We start from the raw sequence: 19,112 nt of genomic DNA on the forward strand, positions 1-19,112 counted from the left end.
CAAGAATTAGCATGAGTTTCACCAATTCATTGCTGTACACACCTTCATAAAGACTTTTGCTTGATTAAAGAACATGTGGTTTGGCCTGAAGTGGTGTGATACTCTGATTATGTTTTCTGTCAAGCGTTACAGAAGGCTCTTCTAATATAATAGGTATTGCAGTCACAAAGATTAATAACTTAACATGATAAAGCAATTACTGGAATAAAAGTATAAGCTCTGCATCTACTATGTCTTAATAAAGCCTCAGCATTCAAAGTAGAAAATTACTAAATTATCTTTGAAATTATACTATACAAATCACAGTAGTTTATTGCCCCACAAAATTGTAGTGGAGGGGTAAGTCTTCTTTTTTAACAGATTTAAGAAAATTCTGACATTTCTAATCCTCTTAATTAAAACTCTGCTCTCATGACTCATTTATGTCACTTTAAAATGTAGACATTTATCAGGCTAGGTTGTGGGTGTGTGCTGATACCATGATTTACTCTCGATTGCTGGCCAGACTTATCAGTTAAAACAATTTAAAACACATGGGATTTTTTTTTCTCAACCACAGACTAACAGGCAAAAGCGAAATGGATTTAACCCCTACAGTTTGAGAGTTGCGTGGGATTTAGCCACACAGCTCTCATTAAAGTCAACAGAAGTTCAAATCCTTGGGTGTGGTATGGCAACCTTCCACGTAGCTCTCACAAAGCTGGAGGCTTTGCGTGCCAGTGGGGGTAAGACAGTGGGTAAAAATGCCCTCTCCGGTGGGAGTCACTGCCATTACGTTGACTTCAGGGGAGAATCTGACTTGATGCCTTGGCTACTGGGCCAACAACTGACTGGTGATTTCCCCCTGAAAGTGTGGAGCACGTGGAGCGTAGGCCACTTTGGAGTAATCCACTTCTCGTAGCTACTCTCAAAGCCAGCCACCTATAATACACTGTGCCGGCTGTAACTGGTGGGTGGTCTGAACGGGGAGACTCACATGGGGCTCACTGCTGCAGTCAGCCTGCTGGTCACAAAGGCAGAGCCTGTAACCCAAGCAGTGCCAGCCCTTGACAGCAGGAGCAAAGATGCAGATGAACCTCATAACTGCTAAGATCACTAGTCTAATGCAAGCAAAACCCATCAATTGCCAAGACCCATTTAATTTGTCTTAACAGCTATTATGTTTATGATCTATAAAAGATCTGCTCCTTCTTTACATTCAAATGCAAGTCAAGGTGTTGATGTTGCTCTTTGAAAGCCATGGGTGGTATCCTGGTCTAATGGACGTATGTGGGAACACTGCCATGAAAGACTTCACCCCACATGTGGGTCTGGAGATATACACCTTCCTAAAACAAACTTTCCTAGAGGGCAAAGCGATTTTGAACTTTCTAAAAGGCTTGCAGCAATGTTTCAACTTGTCCCAAGCTCTACTGCCTTTTGCATATTTTCTCAGTTTTGAAGAGAGCTTGGGAAAGACTTCCTGGAACCGATGTGCAAAAACAGGCTCTGACTCCTGCATTTCAGCATCTCCAGCAGCTCCTGCTGAGTTATCTGAGCACAGTTCTGGGCTCTGCCTCAAATCTGCTCTGTGACCTGGGGTAAAGTTGCTTACTCTCTCTTCCTCAGTTTTCCAATCTTAAAACACAGCTGATAATGCTTCCTTTCTTCTGTGTCATGTCCTGCCTACGGAGACCGTCAGCTCCAGGAGAGGGTCTCTGCTACAAGGCCCTGTTTGTTCCGTGCCTACAACACAGGGCTGAGATCCCACTGAAGGCTCTAGGGGTCCCGGGCTCCAGGCCAAGACTCGGATAATCTTGGCTTTTGGTTCAAACAAAGGTTCTCTCTCCTCACAGGCCATCCCAGCCATTTATTTTGCCCTGTGGTGAAGTTAATGCTACATGTGTGATGTCACAGCTGTCTCCATGGCTACAGGTTTATGACTTCAATGTAAAGTCGAATGGAAGGAGAAGCTCAGGGACGTGAACGAGAGCTCTTATTCAAATCAGAAACATCTGACAGAATAACAGAGAAGAGGAATGGCCAAGAAGGTACATTTCTTTTATTGTTATACATGTTTGTGGTTTCTTCTTAAGTTTTCAACAACGCGAACTTCTTCCATCACACATTTTAATAGCTACTCTTCCACTTACGTTTCTTTAGTTAAAGTTGTTTTCTTCTTTTAAATAAAAAATACATTTAATACCATTTGTTTAACTAGTTAATGAATGCCTTTGCCTTTTTTCAATTAGGTTTAATTTAATAGGAGTAAATTTGGACTTCAGTATAGTCTTCCTTCTGATGCCAAATATGAATGATACTATTTCTGAACAAACAGGGGAACTGTTAAAACTGTGGCTTTCCATACTTAGCAGTATAGTCTTTCAAAAAAGAAAATAAAAAACCCACATCAAAGTTTTTTGAAACACAGATTAAAAAAAAAAAAAAAAAAAGATGCAAGAAGGCAAAGCTATTATGGAATAGAAATAAGTATTGGGCAGGGAAATATAAAGACTCAGAAGCTCTTCATTCCTTTTTTTTTTTTTTTTTTTTTGGCTTGTTTGCTGAAAAACAAGCGAAACACGGATGCCTCCTCAAACACAGACGTCTCTCTGTGGATTAAGGTGCCACCAAGGTAAAGTGGCAAATCATATGGCTCAGTGTTTGGTGGGAACCTTCACAGGAGCTATCCCTAATGCAGTCTCTACAAGGAACTCCCAGGATCATCTAAAGGTGGAGATGAAGCCTACGGGAAGTCTGTGAAGTTCACCATCCATCTTCGTTAGCAAGTCTAAACACAAAAATTAGTCAACTCAAAGACCCTGAGAGCCACACTAAAATTGGGATGGATGGTAATGCTTATGGTCCATGTTGCAGTTTGATCCACTGATAGTGGATGCCAATAATAAAGCCATTACACTCAGCTGGAGAATTCTGAGGTAGCTACTGTGCAACCAAAACTGACTAGGTTTAACATGTTATGTCTCCACTACCCTGTCTGTTTCACAGATAGTTGATTGAGTTAGTTAATTAAGATAAATAGTTAATTAAGGCTGGAATTTTCAAAGAAGCCACAGGAATTAGGTAACCAAATTCAATGAGATTTGGGTACTTAACTCACTTACACTCCTTTGAAAATCCCAGCTATAAATGCTCACCTCTTTAGTTGCAATTATTTGTACTCACAGAATTCGGGGTGCAGCTGTTTATAAATGCAGAACGATGGCTGCAAGAGCAGACATGGCATGAGAACAGAGATTTGTCCATGCATAGCATAGTACATAAATGCATATAAGCAGTGGTCATACATTTAAAGTATCCTCAGAGGAAAAATACCAGTAGAGTTAGTAATATCTCTGTAGCTGGTAAGAGCTTCTTAAGCCTACCTAATTAAAATCAATTAGATATATGTACTCATACATGTGCACAAACTTATATATATAAACATATATACATATGTGTATGTAAAAGCATATGCATGTATATAAAGAGCCAGATGTGAACATGGGTGCAGACAGTTTGTTTTTGTATGCATTTTTCTTTGCAAAATAGCAAATTGCAATAGTATTTACTACTGGCAAAAGGGGCAACAAAACTGCCATGGCAACGTCCATGATCTTATCAAAGCACAGGAGGAAATGCCTTTCTTAACAAGTATATACTATAGGCAAGATGGAGGTAATTTTTATTTAAACAATATATTAGTAAGAACTGTAGCAAAAGTATTATCAAAACCAGTAACCACCTGATGGATTGAGAAGTGGAAATAACAACCTACAAATACTCTCAACAAAACCTGACACCATGTCTTGTACCTGACTGCCAGGCAAAAGGATGAAAGGAACAGGTTTATTTGATAAAGGTTCCAGGTGTTAATGACAAAAATATGGCACAGACATTCAATTCATCCTTGGTGCTGGCTCCCACTAAAGCCATTGGAGTTTTGGAGGGGCACTCTGAGATGAGCAGTTAAACCTTGACCCTGCGGAACTGAGTGACAAAATGCAGGACCTGTGACTGCCTTTCCCGAACATAAGGCAGCTGCATAATTGCACCTTCTGATCCAGCAAAACTCTTACACATGAATAACCTTAGGCCTACAAATGTCATTGAGACTATGCATGTGCTCAGAGATACGCATGGGCTTAGGCACTTTGTTGTGCAGGGAATCTCAAGAGGCAGGATATATCCCAAGGCCAAAGAAGTGGGAATGAAGAGCACACAGCCAAATTCTGCTCATTAGTGGGCAACGTGTTTTGTTTTGTTTTGTTTTGTTCTATTAAAAACCGCCAGGACTTTAATTCCATGTGTTCACAGCAAGAGTGCTGGCCCATAAACAAATCCAAAATATACAAAAAGATCAATTTCTTCTAATAAGAAGGGTCAGTGACTTTCCATTAGAATGAGTCACTGAGTTCTCCAAACCCTTAAGGTGTAGTAGAGCAAATGAAAATGAGGTTAGCTGTGGAATGCAAACAGATATATGACACATATAGAGTTTTAGCTTCACTCCAACATCCATATGTGGCTGTAAAATATAGCTTCTTAAATGTAAAATGTATAGATTTCCCTCTGCAACAAAGGCATAAAATATCTCACTCCCAAACAAGTATTTGAGCATATGAACATGATCTTTCACTTCATCTAGGACTACCCACCCAGTAAACCAAGCTGTATTCTTTCTGGGTGGCTCAGAGAATAGCATATTACAGTGGAAACACCCATTTATTTCATTTACTGCCATTTATAATATTTTCCACTATTTGCAGATAATGAATTCATCCACTTTTTGCCAAGATTATGCAGCCTGTTTTATAGCCAAAATTATCCAGAATCCTTTCTAAAAATGTGTTACCCTTCATTTTCCATGATTTCTTAGTGGTTCTCTTGGAGCAGGACCAAAATCAACCATATTAACAATGCACAGCAATAACTGAACTGTCATGCTCGTACTCTCCTAGCAGCAGGAAGAGTGCCATCGAGCTGGTCCCTGAAGTATGCACAATTCAAGAGCATAACTGCTCAGGTTAATTAAAGCCATTAGATGAGAAGTGAGGAATTGCTTTTGGAGATCTTTCCTCTATGCATTCTACAATGGTCTTCTCATATAGGTAGACACATTTCAGATTATCTGATGTTTTCTTGGCAGCAGCGACTCTTCAGTTCTCCAGGATAAATTGCATTTGTAGAATATAACACAACAGAGACCTGCAATGTGGAACATGCCTGAACAGCCCCAGCCCCTGACCCTGTAAGACTGACACACATCTTTAACATTACACACCATGAGTAGCCTTCGAGATTGAACAGGGTCACGAACAGCGGGTCATTCTGGCATCCCGCAATCCAGCCCATGCAGAGCCGCACCGAGCCATGAGCAAGGCAAGCAGGGGACAGTGGAGAGGGACAAGTCTCTCTTCCTTCTGGGATGATGTGCATTGGATTAAAGCTCTTTTCTTCATAGACAACTTCCCTCTCCCTTCACTGGTTCGGCTCTGCTGGCGTGCTGGGGAGGGTGGAGCCGCAGCACCATTTCACTCCCTGCTCCATGTGAGTGCAGAGGAGAAACAGGCCAGTCACATCTGCTCTTCCCTTGTGCAGGGTCTGGCAGCCTGCAAATCCCACGCAGGGGAGAAAGAGGGCTCCTTGCCATCACCAGGCTCACAGCTGGGCCCAGCATGTAAAATGAAGCACATGCAAATCTTTGCAGGAATTCCTTAGTGCTCAGCCTGAGGGTTTGATCTTGGAGTCAAGAAAATCAAGCTCAGGACCCTAAATGCCAGGAGCAATCCCTGCCCAGAGGTTCCAGTGGTCAATGTGAGCAGTGATAACAGACATAATCAAAGCAATAATTATAAACAAAGGCTAAACAAAACAAAGTCACTTTTTTTTTTTTTTACATTTTTATACAAAAAGAAAATGAGTGCAATAAATATACTAACAGCCAAGTCTTTGTTTCTTAACATTATCACTATTTTCTTTGGCACCACTGGGGATCTCTTAGCGGGAGCTGAGGAAGGAGAAACTCTGGCCCAGCAAGAGGCCCTGTAGCAGCCAAAATGAGTTCTTCACCCAAATCACCACTGATGTGCAAGGCTGGAGCTGGGCAGCTGGCACTGAACAAGTTAACCAGCCACCGCGCAGGACCGAGCCGGGGGGAGGCGGGAAAGCCACACAGCAGGTTGAGTTATGGCCACTGCAGCAAAGACAGGTTGTCGTAATATAATGAAGGGTTCTTAGCACTGACAACCGATAGCACTGCAATAAATAGTGATGCTCCAAACTCGTATTTGGATTCCCATAAATGCTCCGGACTTTGCCAAGAACTCCTTTCCCTTTGGCCACCCCATTATTCAAATTTACCATACGTAGCTGGTTGGGTCTTTGTAATTTCTCCCTTCCTCTCCATGCAGCCACCCCCACCACACTTTATCCCTTCCTATCCAGCTGGATCCTCCTTCACCATCCAATCGGGCCCGGCTTTGACTTCCCCAGCCGACCCAAAGCACGGAGATTTTCTCTTTCTTTGGCTTCCTCCCAGTAACATCTCGAGGTCCCAGTGCACCCAGCTGATCTCAGCGGAGCAGGTTCTCAGTTGATCAGCTTTATTCTGATGGGCTTGTTTACTCTTAATCTCTCTTGCATGAGTTTTCTTTCCTTTTTTTTTTTTCTTTTTTTTTTCTGTTTGCCAGGCCCTTTGATTCCCTTTCTGGTTCTTCTCAGGGTCTCCAAGTTTCAGGCACTTCTCTAAACACCCGCTAATGTTTTGACTTTTGATGGTTAAATTTAAACAAAACTTAAAAGCTTTTCCAACTATTTTTACTCATTCTCAGAGTCATTTATCATTCTCGTGGAGAGCCTGGATTTCCCCTGCATAAATGGATCTCCCTGTTCATGCATAGCTAATGTGTAACCTCCTTCATCCCACATACAAAGATGAGAGTCTGGCCCCTTCTGGGTGAAGCAACTAGAAGCCACTGAACCTTTCCTGCTCAAATCCTAACCACTTCTAGAATATCTCCTGCCAGACCCACCACTAAGGTCACAACCAGTCCAACTCCATGCCTTCGATGCAGCTAAGGTGTACCTCAGAGTAGCCGCCAGGATGCTATAACATACTGTGGCTGCAAAAGTCATCATCTTGCCCTGGCCCAAAAGGCACCATGTGGTTGACACTGCAGCCTGGCCAGCTGCATGCCAGCTCTGCCCATGTCAAAGGTGTATTTCCTTTCACAGCCCTACTGCAGGCTGCATGAGCTACATGCCTGCTGCTCCTCTTGTCTGCCCAGTTCCCCCAGCAAAAATTCTGACTTGCACTTCTTGCACTTACTGGAATCGCAGTGAAGCATATGAGAAGGAAATGTGCGGCCTCTTGAATCCTCTAAACGTTGTCCAGCTGCCACTAAAAAGGTGTCCTGACTTGAATTCATTTTTTATTTTATTTTTTAACACACAACTACTCAGTGCTTTTGTACAAAGCCATAGGAATTTTATTCTTGGACCAGCAGATAACCACAGCACATCTCTCCCAAGTTTCCAACCCCACAACCATTTTTCTTAATTTTGAAACTTTAAAGGAAGAATGCTGCTTTGGCTTCACAATTTTACACAACTTGCTAGAACCACGGGAGAACGTTACAATACCAAGCCACATGAAATGGAAACATTCAAAAAGACCTTTGGGCTGGATCCCCTGCTTCCACTCAAGCTGCACTCAGCCCATGACTGAAGAGTGTCTGGCTTGGGTAAAAGACAGATTTTTTTGTGACCTCAAGTCCTGATGGCCAGGAAGAGCGGTTTGACCTCCCAGTGCAATTAAGAACTGCCTCAAATCTACTCAGGCTTGTGTCCCTGACTCAGGGCCCCCTGGGGACCTCCTGACAGCCATAGATAACTGAAGCCCTACATGCTGGGCTGCACTCAGGGACCTGGGAGATACCCCAGCTTACTATCCACCAGTATTTCCCTAACACCTTTGGCAGGAGGCTCCCAAAGCTGGCTCTGCGGGTTTTGCTGCCAACATAGCAGCGTGTGGAGACCAGAGCAGTTCCAGCAAACTGTTTCCCCTAAGAGGAAATGAAAAGAGAGACTGAAGCCACTGGCAAGCCGTACATTAGACATTTTGGTTAAAGGCAGCTAGACTGCACTTTGGAAGGACTCCTTTTTGCAGAACGCTTTGTTCTCCTGTGTGCATTGTACCCCTGCAATTCACTGCTCCAGTTATAGATAGTGTTTTTAGTTTTAGTCTTCCAGTTTGCTGTCAAAAAATTCCACATCACAATGGGGCTCAAACTGCAGCGGAGATGTCATATTGAAGTGAGGTGTTCCTGCAGGCTAGCTGGCTCAGTCAGTGCACTTCAGGACACAGAGCGGCCATAAGAGCTACACAGGAATGTGTATGGAGAAAAGCTTGGTTAGCAGGCGTCAAGAACAGAGATTCAAGAGAGATAGACTTCCATATGGCAGGCTTGTACGAGAGTCTACACAGTCAGGTACTCTTACAGCGGAGATGCTTTGGTGAGCCCAGTGTTTAGCCTCAGCCACCTTGTTCTGAGCTGCTCTGCTTCCCTGTCCCCTTGCCTTCAGAGGAGCAGACAGCCACAGCCCATACTAGTCAGGTCAGGAGTCCACACCTTCATGCTCGGCACTAGGAAAACATACACATCACAGTATCTGCCCCAACAACCAGAAAAACACTGCATGTGTAGACTGTATGTGGACAAGTGAAACACGCAGCAATTCTGTGACCTGTGCAGGGTTACAGGACCATCCTGAAGCACAGCACAGCACCCAAACCTATTAACTCCCAGCCCACTGCCTCCTGCAGAAGGTCATTCTGCCTCCTGTTCAGAACACAGTTCAATGCGAGTTGAGCTCATCTCACAACGTTCCTTCAGACAAAACAAAGTCCCCCAACCCTGGACTTGAAAATGCTTTACAAAACAAATGCTATCAATACAGAGAGAAGCAAGAGCAGGAGCAGAATGAACTTATGAAGCAGAGGCAAGGAAAGAGAGAGATGATTTCAGCCGAGACAGAGAGCTGATGAAGAGATAAAGGAAAGTCTTTCCAGACGGCTGGAGCTCTAAGAAGCCTCTTATGCTGAAGCTGGCCATACTGAATAAAGACAGAGAAGGTTTGGGATGATAACTGGGCTCCACCGAGGTCCCAGAAAAAATGTTCTTTGCAGTAGGTCAAAAGTTCTTCTTGTAGGCAGACTGCTGGCAAGCCCTCAGGTGATGACGAAAGTGAGAAAGACCCTACCAGTAAATTCAGGCCACACAAAGAGAGCCAATGCAATCTGGCAGAATCACTGCAACTCTTCTGGGAGTAGCCACATGAAGTGCCCATAGCCGCTTAGAGGCGGCAGCAGCACAAACCTTACCACAGGATAAATGCCTGAGCCCTCACTCAGCCACCCCAGGTGGGTTTTGCAGCCATGGCTGAGTCTGCATGGGTCTGAGTGTTGTGACCTGTACCCCGCTCAGACCAGTCTGAAGTGACCTCTGAAGTGCCCGTACAGCGGCACTCACGTCTAAGTCAGCACAGATGGACCCAGGGATATTGCAGAATCCTTTCCCCACAACAGTTACTTTGTCTTCCTCAGGTTTACATGCTTGGAAATGGCTGAGAAAAACCTACAGGCTTATATATTTAGAAATGGCTTTTAAGGGCTCTTTTTTGTCAGATTCCTCACCTGCTCTGTCAGGGTGTTCTTTCAATGCCTTTCATATTTCCCATGAAAGACAGTAAGCTCCCAAAGCCCCAGCATATCTGCCATCTCAGCCCCTTCAGGAAAGAGCTGATGAGAATATGATTGTCAGTGATGACTGTAAGTACTTTGCAAACACAGGAAAGCTTGTTCTGCATTAATTGCTCAGCTATTTCAGCCAATTTGGCACCGTGACAAATGCAACTGGTTGCATCTAACAAGCCAGGGGATTGGGAATGATCTTGTTTTAGTACAGTATGTCCAGGGAGAAATATCAACCATTAATCCCAGGTGACTAGTTTCTTTATAAATATATTAGCAACATAATGGAGGGGTTTTTAATGGGATTATAACCACACAAGCAGACCCCAAGCAGCTGCTCTGCTAGTCAAAGGGAACATGGCTGACAATAAGACTTAAGAAAGTGAATGAGGAAAAAATGGCAAACCTCTGGCGTGGCACACTTAAATGACCTTGCTGCTTAAAAGGAACTGGATCATGCTGCATACTTGAAAAGCAAAGCAAAGATGCTTAAAGCAATCTCTTTGGGCATGCTCATCACCACTTTCTACAATTGATCCTCTGTCAAAAGCAGAGAAAATGGCCAAATCAAGAACTCATCTTTTCATATACTGAGGATATGTTTTAAAGCCAAAAAGATTTTGCAGATTCTCTGAGTAACTGAGAAGTCATTGTCAAGGATGGCGGGAGCCATATATTCTCACACAGCCTTTGTGTTCCCCTCTTCAGAACTGAAATAATTCACTCTGAATACAAATGAACAGCTCAGTGCTGTAAATATGAGTGCAAGCACATGCTTGAGTATGTATATATATATGTATACATGTAAATATACATACAGAAAAGGAGAGACAACCATGAGCCTGTTACTGGGAAAGACACTACAACAGCATAAGAAGGAGAAAAAGCAAATCTTATTCAGGAATCTCTCTTGAGACATTTTACAGGAGTGTTAAAATCACATCCCTGATTCTGTCCACAGTAATACCTGCATTCCCTTTCACACCGTTACTTTAACTGAGAGGTATAAGGATGGTATTGTAATGTATTCACATATATATATATATATATATATATATATGAAGCTGACAGAAGTAATGATAGACAATTGTCTGTATAAATGGCATGTCCACCTCAAAATATAATGCATATATATTTTTTCAAGTCACCACTTTTTTTTGTAGCTTGGTGGCCTGATGCTGAGGGTAAGATGTGGCTCTGTGGCTTTGAAAGGAATACAGTATGGTATAATGCACAGAACTGTCCTGGAATACAAGCCCAAGCACAAGTATGTAGTTGGCTTAGCAAGGACTGTTTAGGCAGCTTAATCTTAGCATAATGAAAATCGTTACTGAAGTCCAGATATAATTTGCACAGCTCTGGAATTCTGTTACCAGAGGCCCTTGGTTCAGGGTGGCAGAATGACTCACAAGAGTGTTTAAGAACAAATTAAATGCTAAACTTGCACCTCTGCAATACCTGTGTTAGAATCAGCTAAATATGAAGGATGCTGACTCACCTAGCCTGAGTGACCCACACCACCCATCTGCAATCCACTGATAGTAATGCAGTATCCCTAGGGATTTCAGTGGCTTGCAATCAGACCCACTTGTTATTCTTGAACACCTTTTAAACTTCCAGGGCTTGATCTCAGAGGCCCTGGCACCAGTCCTGGTGACACCATGCTTCATTTCAAGCAACTGCACAGAGAACTGAGCTTGATCTCCTATGCACCAAACTCTGCTATGCCCATCAGGGTGGCACAGGAAGAATTTCAGGTACGTGTTTACATACACATGAGCAGGGACACCATGGCATGTAAAAGTTTAACTGGCCTCAATTTTCATGGCTGTGAGAGCTAGCTAACAAAATTCAATAAATGCTTTCTCTCACTCCATGATGGATTCTGAACACATCACTGTATGTTGTCAAGTACCTATAGCATCCTCCAAAACAATTTCCAAACTCATAACTGCGTTATCCTCCAGCCAAGTAACTTTCTGAGTTTCTTCCAGTCTTTTCTGTATGCTATTAATCGCTGTTACGAAAGCTCCCCATCTTAAGTCTCGTTGGTGATGATAGGTTTGCAGTGCATATAATATCAGATGCAATATGATCCCCTGACACATTTACATTTTACCAACGATAAGCACTGGCTGGGGTGTGCTAAAAATACTGTGACTGTGGGGAGAATTAAGTGGATCTCTAGTGCCTGAATCAGGAGAGCAGTTAATGCTGTGATTAAGTCCATGACTAGTCCGGACAAGACATAAGCTTATGTTTAAAGAGAGCTAAGTATGTCCGGAAGTGTCATCCTGAATAACACCAACCTCCAGACCTGGTCCTGTCCCAAGACTGTGGAAGGATATCCCTGAAGAGCTAAAAGCCACTGCAACTTTTGCTGCTGGGTACTCATAGAATAAGATGTGCTGTGTTGAAGTGGCATTAACACAAAAATGTAGCGACCTGTGTAATTTTAATTTTTAAAAATCTAAAACCGAAGACTACACTGCACACTTTTCTCCTCCTAAAGAAAGAGTGAAAAACTGTTCACGGGACACCCTTTAGGCATACTGAATAACACACCATTGGCAGGGCACTCAGAGCGTAGTTATAGATGCCTATCAGAATCCATAGAAAACCAACTAACAAATGCTGGAATTAAAAATGAAGACTTGCAGGGAGACAGGGGCTTTGAGCAGCACAGTATTTCAGCTCAGCTTACTGAAAGCTTCAAAATATCACCGGCTCTCAGTCTGAAATGCGTCAGCAATCGTTTCATTTTTATCAAAACACAATTAGGCTGTGGTGAATGACAGCATGAAACTGAAATAGGAAAGATACAGGATGAAAGACCACCAGGGTGGAACATAACTGTAAACCTCTCTATAAAACTACATTTGAGTTCTGATCTTATACACAGGAACTCCTTTAAATGATCCAGCAAGAATCTTAACTCACTGACTTCCAAAGAAAGTGTTACCAATTAAGTGGGAGAAACTTTAACAGTCAATTTTAATTACGGTAAGAGATTCACCAATCAATTCCCAGCTCAAGCTGAAGTTTTTACTAGAGACAACTGGAACCAATTTACATGCTTTTATGTTGCGTCTAGACTTTAATAAATGGTCTAAGCATGGAGCAATTCTATGCCAGCATCGAACTAGTTTTCATGTACACCGAGAAACTCACCAGCCTCTCTCAAATTCTTCAGCCTTTGTGCCTTGAAACACTCCTCTGAGAAACGACTGCAAAGGTTACCGAGTATATTACATAAGCACCACCGCAGGGACTGCTTACAATACGTACCAAGATAGTGATGCCACAAATTGTCCTCTAGCTCGTTACTTTAATCTCACAGACACAAAGCATGCAGAGCCAGCTCTTCCCTTCAGTGTGAAACGGAAAAGCTCTTCTGATTGCAAGACATCATTCCTACTGAGCATTAAGTCCATCAGACCAAAAAATAGCCAAACAGTATGGAACCACGCAGGATAACTAAAAATATTTATCTTGTGGCCGAGAAAGGGAAATCCGGGCGATCTTCCAAACACCTGAAGACTTTATCTTTCTGTTCTGTCACCCCTTCTCTGTACCTCTCATGGTCCTGATTAAGCTGCAGGCTACTGGGTAAAGGACCTGAGCATCCAGTCAATCCAGCAGCACAGATACGGGGGAAAACAAAGCACCTGGTTGCTAGATTGTTTAAACACTGCAGAGCCTGCCATGGCACACTCAGTAGTACTCTGGCTGTATGAGACTCACCACTACGGCATCACTTTGATCATTGCTGTAGGTCATGGAATCACTCCGAAACCAAAACAGTCTTGTTAAAAAATTAAGTTGAATTACCATTTAGGGAGCTCTGTTGCATTTTTTTTTTCTTCCCTCCCTACCTTCTTTTTAAACATGCCTGTCGGGAGTGTGAAACTGTGTGCATTTATCACTGCTCTGCTGAGAAAAACTTGTTAAATTAAGAAAGACGTATTTAATTAAATGGATTGATAAATATTCACATACTTATATTCAGAGGGCAGTGCATATAATTTTAATTTTTAAAAACTAAGAGGTTGCTTCAGTGATTCAGAGCCTCTTAAGATGTTTCCCACAGCATGATGTCAAACTAATAAACCTACAGGGAGTTCTGCATGCCAGAGGTCTGAAAAAGTTGGCCCTCTTGTCTTCTGCAAGCAAGACATGGATTTACCTGCTACTATATTTTAGGAAAAGGTGGCAAACAACATTGCAGGTGCTGCAGCAGGCTGGCTGCCAGCAGAGGTAACAGTGTTGAAACCCAGAAAGGGTTGTTTTCCATTATGCCCTAGCACGTAGCCCTTTGGTGAAGCAGCGAGCACGGGGTGCCCCATCTCATCCCTCCCTCCTGCACCGCACTCTGGGCAGAGAGCTCCAGGCAGTGGGGCCTGGCAGGACCAACAGGCACCCATCTATGTACCATGCACAGGCTTACAGCATCCTGCACGCTCTGTAGGGTAATGGTTTGGGCAGCACATCACGAGGATTGTCTTTGGAGCTACTCCAAAAGTGCAAGAGAGGAGGACTCTTCTCTTATGTACACTACAAATATAAAGAAAATAAGTCTGTCCTGGGGACAGGACAGTGTGGGCAAACAGCACAAAGAGTAGGAAGGAAAAGGAAGCAACTAACAAATGAGGTTGTGTGTCTAAAATCAGCCGGCAAGTCAGTAACAGAGCTCAGACCAGCACCTGCCAGCCCAGTTCCCCACTCTGTTCACAGGAGAGGTTTATCCAAGATGTTACTCCTGACTGCTGCCAGAATGAGCAAAACAGGCTCATACTCATGCAGCTGGAGCCCTGACTTGCTCTCAAGGACTTTAACAGACGTTAATTCTCTAATCTGTCTTGTCCAGTTCCTGATTTTTGCAACTATCTGCTGCTCTCAAGGATTAATTTTGTTGAATGGTAATAATGGCTTGCAAATATCAAATGAAAACCAAATGCAGCACATGCTGCAGGATGCTGGGATCCCACTGTAAGTGATGCTTTTTGTGAAAAACACAGAATGTTATTCATCACGGTTTTCTGCAATGGGCAATCTGGTCACTTTTCAGGAGACTCACTCTAACAGAGGATCCCTACCAACATAAAGAAGAACTGATCAAAGCAATCTGCTTTGCAAAGTTTAAGGATTGTTTTTCCTTCTTTCTCCTTCAGAAAATGTACACAACTTTGGGTTACAATGGTTAACCATTAAGTTATAATGGACTCCTTTGCTAAAAAGCAATTACTAGCAATTAAAAATCTTCTGTTTCTCACACACTTTAGAAACACGGAATAATGTACAATGTGAAAAGTCACAGACATTTTAGGAAGCATTATGATCTTCAGACCTGACCTTCTGAATAACACAGGCCAAAGCACTTCACTGAGTGGTCGCTGCCACAAGCCCAGATCTTGTGGCTGAGCTGTAGCAAGTCATTCAGAAAGACATTTGTCTTGATTTATGGTGCCAGTCTTGATGTGAGAATGTCACACAAAACAGTTCCTGTCTTTAGCCTCATGCCATGAATTGAGAAGTTAAGCTGGTTCATGGGTTTGAAATGCCTGAAATCCAGTAAAATTCTCTCCCCAATGTCAGGCGGAAATAGTGTGTAGGTGGCTTATAAAACTTCCTTTCTACAGTGACCCCAAATCTAAGCAAAAGGTCAGAATCATTTGTGTTGCTTCAAGGGCTCAATTGTTACTCAGGCCAACAAGTTAGCCATGAAAAAAACTATACTCAATTCTTCAATCTATGAAATAGCTAAGATAAACATGGTGAAAGATTGTTATTGTTTACTTTTTTTTTTTTCTGTACTGAGAGAAACCATAGCACTATTTTTCAGCACATTAATTGCTTATGGTTCTCATGCTGTGGTTTGTAAATCCTATGTGCTAATAACTACATTTTGCTCCCAAATATATATATATAGTCAATAGCCCTTCTTTATGGAACTTGCAAAAGAGGTGGATGAAATCCTGGTCACAGTAAAGTTAAAAGGAGTTTTGCCAGTCTGTAAGCAGCAGGACAGTGAAGTCCCTGTGGGAACAGCACCCATTCCAGGACCAATTTAGGTACCAATTCCAGCACCGATGCAGGTGATGAAGTGACTCCTTTTACTTATTTAAGGAAGCTTTCTGTCCTGTAACCATAACTCCTGGCAAATACAACCTTTGAACTGCACCTAGTTTTAGGCAGGGGAGGCTACACAAGCCTGCATCTCAATACAGCCCAAGGACACGGCATCCTACATCTGCTATCACTGTATATGTGCATGTGCCTGTGTCCAATAACACAACTACTCACACTCCTATGTGTTGTTGTTATAACACAATACAAGACATAAAATACATAAGTTACACTGCATAAAACAGAATAATACTACAATGACATTAATTGTTCATGTTTTAGTGTCACTGACTGAGATGGGGACCCCACAATACATGTATTTGACTGACATCCTTAGTGGACAGTGCCCCGTAAGGCTTAAAGACAAAGTAGACGAGGCAGGGAAACAAACAGCAGAAGACTTGAGAAAGAGCCATTAATTTACCAATGGCCACGCAGCAGATAGTTGCAAAAATCAGGAACTGGACAAGACAGATCAGACAACTAACGTAACTGTCTATTATTTCTCAACAAATATCAATCATTTAAGTGCCAGAAAGTCATTTATTAAGTTACAAGGCGTCCATAGCCAGTCCATTTCCACGCGGAATGTAGCTACCAAACAAGCACACATAAGCCCCGTGGATGTGTTCTTTAAAAAAAAAAAGTGTTGGCTGAAGCTTCGTGTTTGCCCTTTTAAGTCATGTAAACCTGAGAATAAATCCACCTCATCTTCAATGAGGTCACTAAAAAAACTCACTTCTATTTGCAAACAGCTTAGTAGCTAGCTACCAAAGAGCAGTTGCCAATACACTTATTCTAAACAAAGATAAATTCCTCATTAATCACTAAGAAGGGTTAAATCAGAATTAAGGAAAATGACAGCCACTGAACAGTGAGATTTTCCTGGAGTAATATATTGCAACTTTCCATGCTGAGACTAGCTAGAATTGGACAGAAGATACAAAAATTGTGAAAAGTAAACTGAAAAGCCATAAAAGCTGAGAAAGTAAACAGTACAGAACAATAGGAAAGACAGAGAATCAGGGAAGAAAGATAACAATAATGACAGGACAAAAGAAATTATATAATTAGTTAATAATCTGCAAATAGGAGTCTGACCATCGCAGTCATTGAGAGGAAAGGTAAACTATGATGTGATCCAGTTTTGTTTGTTTGTTTATTTTTACAGTAAGCTTTCCTAAGCGAGACTTGTTAACAATGCATAGACATTTATGGGATGTTGTTTGCTGGAGCAGTTGCAGTGACATGTTTGTATTCTTTGCTATAAATTGACTGCAATGATAAACACATCCGCCTTAGGCAAGGAAAGTTACTGGAGAATGATGCCTTTTGCTTGAAGCATTTTCTCAAATTATTTGGTTTTCTCTTTTTCTTTCTATTGTTAATAATGCAAGGCAAGCCCAGACAGGAGAGGAAGAGAGAGAGAAATAAAGAGATGGCAGAGAGGAAGAGACAGAGAAAGGGAAAGAAAGAACAAGGGAAAGAGAGAGACAGAATGAATGAAAGGGATAAACAGAGAGAAATAAGAGAAAGATAATGATGAAGAAGAAAGAGAGAAAGAAAGAGAAAGAAAGAGAGAAAGGACAAAAGAAAGAAAAAAGAGAGAGAGAGAGAGGAAGAAAGAAAGAAAGAAAGAAAGAAAGAAAGAAAGAAAGAAAGAAAGAAAGAAAGAAAGAGAAAGAAAAGAAAGAAAGAAAAAGAAAGAAAGAAAGAAAGAAAGAAAGAAAGAAAGAAAGAAAGAAAGAAAGAAAGAAAGAAAGAAAGAAAGAAAGAAAGAAAGAAAGAAAAAGAAAGAAAGAAAGAAAGAAAGAAAGAAAGAAAGAAAGAAAGAAAGAAAGAAAGAAAGAAAGAAAGAAAGAAAGAAAGAAAGAAAAAGAAAGAAGGAAGGAAGAAGGAAGGAAGGAAGGAAGGAAGGAAGGAAGGAAGGAAGGAAGGAAGGAAGGAAGGAAGGAAGGAAGGAAGGAAGGAAGGAAGGAAGGAAGAAGGAAGGAGAAGGAAGAAGGAAGGAAGGAAGGAGGAAGGAAGGAGGGAAAGAGAGAGAAAAAGAGAGAGAGAGAGAAAGAGAGAGAGAGAGAGAGAGAGAGAGAGAAAGAAAGAAAGAAAGAAAGAAAGAAAGAAAGAAAGAAAGAGAAAGAAAGTAAGAAATAAAATGAAAGAAATGAAAGAAGGAGAACCAGAGAAAAAGAAAGAAAAGAAGGCAAGCAAAGCAAGCAGCTGTTGCTGGAAGTGAGCAAGATTCTTTCTCATTTTCTTCTGTCTTTTAATAAATCATTGTAGCAGCTTTGTGACAGGTCTCTGTTATTCATAATGCCCAAGCAAACAGCTTTTCTTTCAGGCTCTATTCAGTTGGCTGCCAGGGAAGCAGGACTGCAGGCAGGAAACTTCAGTGGCTCAGCCTGCTCCCCTGTAATTCAATTAGAAAAGCAAGCATGAAGTCAATATTCATTGAGCCAGGCCAGAACTGCACAGCACAATGAAATGATAATGAGAAAGTTCACAAAGGAGACAGGCTTAATGATAAGTTTTTAAAGAGGTGCTGCAGCGGGTGACCCTCTATACGACTGGCAAACACACACGGGCATATGGGTCTTCGCCCTCAGGGATTTACTCTCATCTCATGCCATCTGTATCCAGGGCAGACGGCTGATTGTGAATCCAAGGGAATCTCATGATATACTGTCTTAGGTCACCCTATTCAGCTATTTTGCATCTCTGAAGGGAAAGAAGACGTGTTTCTTAAACACCCAGGCCCCAGGGGAACACATACAATTTGCTGGATCACAGGCAACGCAGTTTCAAGTGGCATGGAGATGTGACTCCCAAGCACAGTGGGGAGGTTGGGCATGTGGGGCATGAACCAAGGAAATCATGGGAGAGAACTTCCAGAACTTTGTGGAAGCATGGAAGAAGAAGAGCTACACCCTTGCACTTTCAGAGGAAAGCAGCACTTGGTCCCTACCAGCGTGAGAACTAGGAGGAAACATTTGTGCTTTAAACTGATCAGTGCTGGGTAAATGCTGGACCCAATTCTGCTGCTCCCTCTCGGAGCGATCTCCCACTGAAGAAGGGCTCTACATGATTTCCTTTATTCTCCTTTTAGCACTTTGCTGGTGACAAGGAAATATGTAGTTATTTATTTTGTAAACATCATTGTATTTAGTTTTAAAAATAATGAATGATTGAAGTAGTAATTAAAAAAACAGCATTGTGTGTACAAGCCCAGAGTTGCCTTGTTCTAATTTTGCTTTGG

The 19,112-nt window shown here is 42.1% G+C and overlaps 1 long non-coding RNA gene across 1 annotated transcript; it reads left to right on the top strand.

Moving 5' to 3' along the window:
- Nucleotides 1-1,952: 1,952 nt before the first annotated feature.
- Nucleotides 1,953-17,479, top strand: LOC136790323 (uncharacterized). The gene is made up of 3 exons (XR_010830011.1): nt 1,953-2,030; nt 11,354-11,490; nt 17,257-17,479. It is a non-coding gene; the product is annotated as an uncharacterized lncRNA (long non-coding RNA).
- Nucleotides 17,480-19,112: the final 1,633 nt, after the last annotated feature.

This window comes from Anser cygnoides, chromosome 3 (assembly GCF_040182565.1).
Source record: "Anser cygnoides isolate HZ-2024a breed goose chromosome 3, Taihu_goose_T2T_genome, whole genome shotgun sequence".
In the NCBI taxonomy this organism is placed as follows: Eukaryota; Metazoa; Chordata; class Aves; order Anseriformes; family Anatidae; genus Anser; species Anser cygnoides.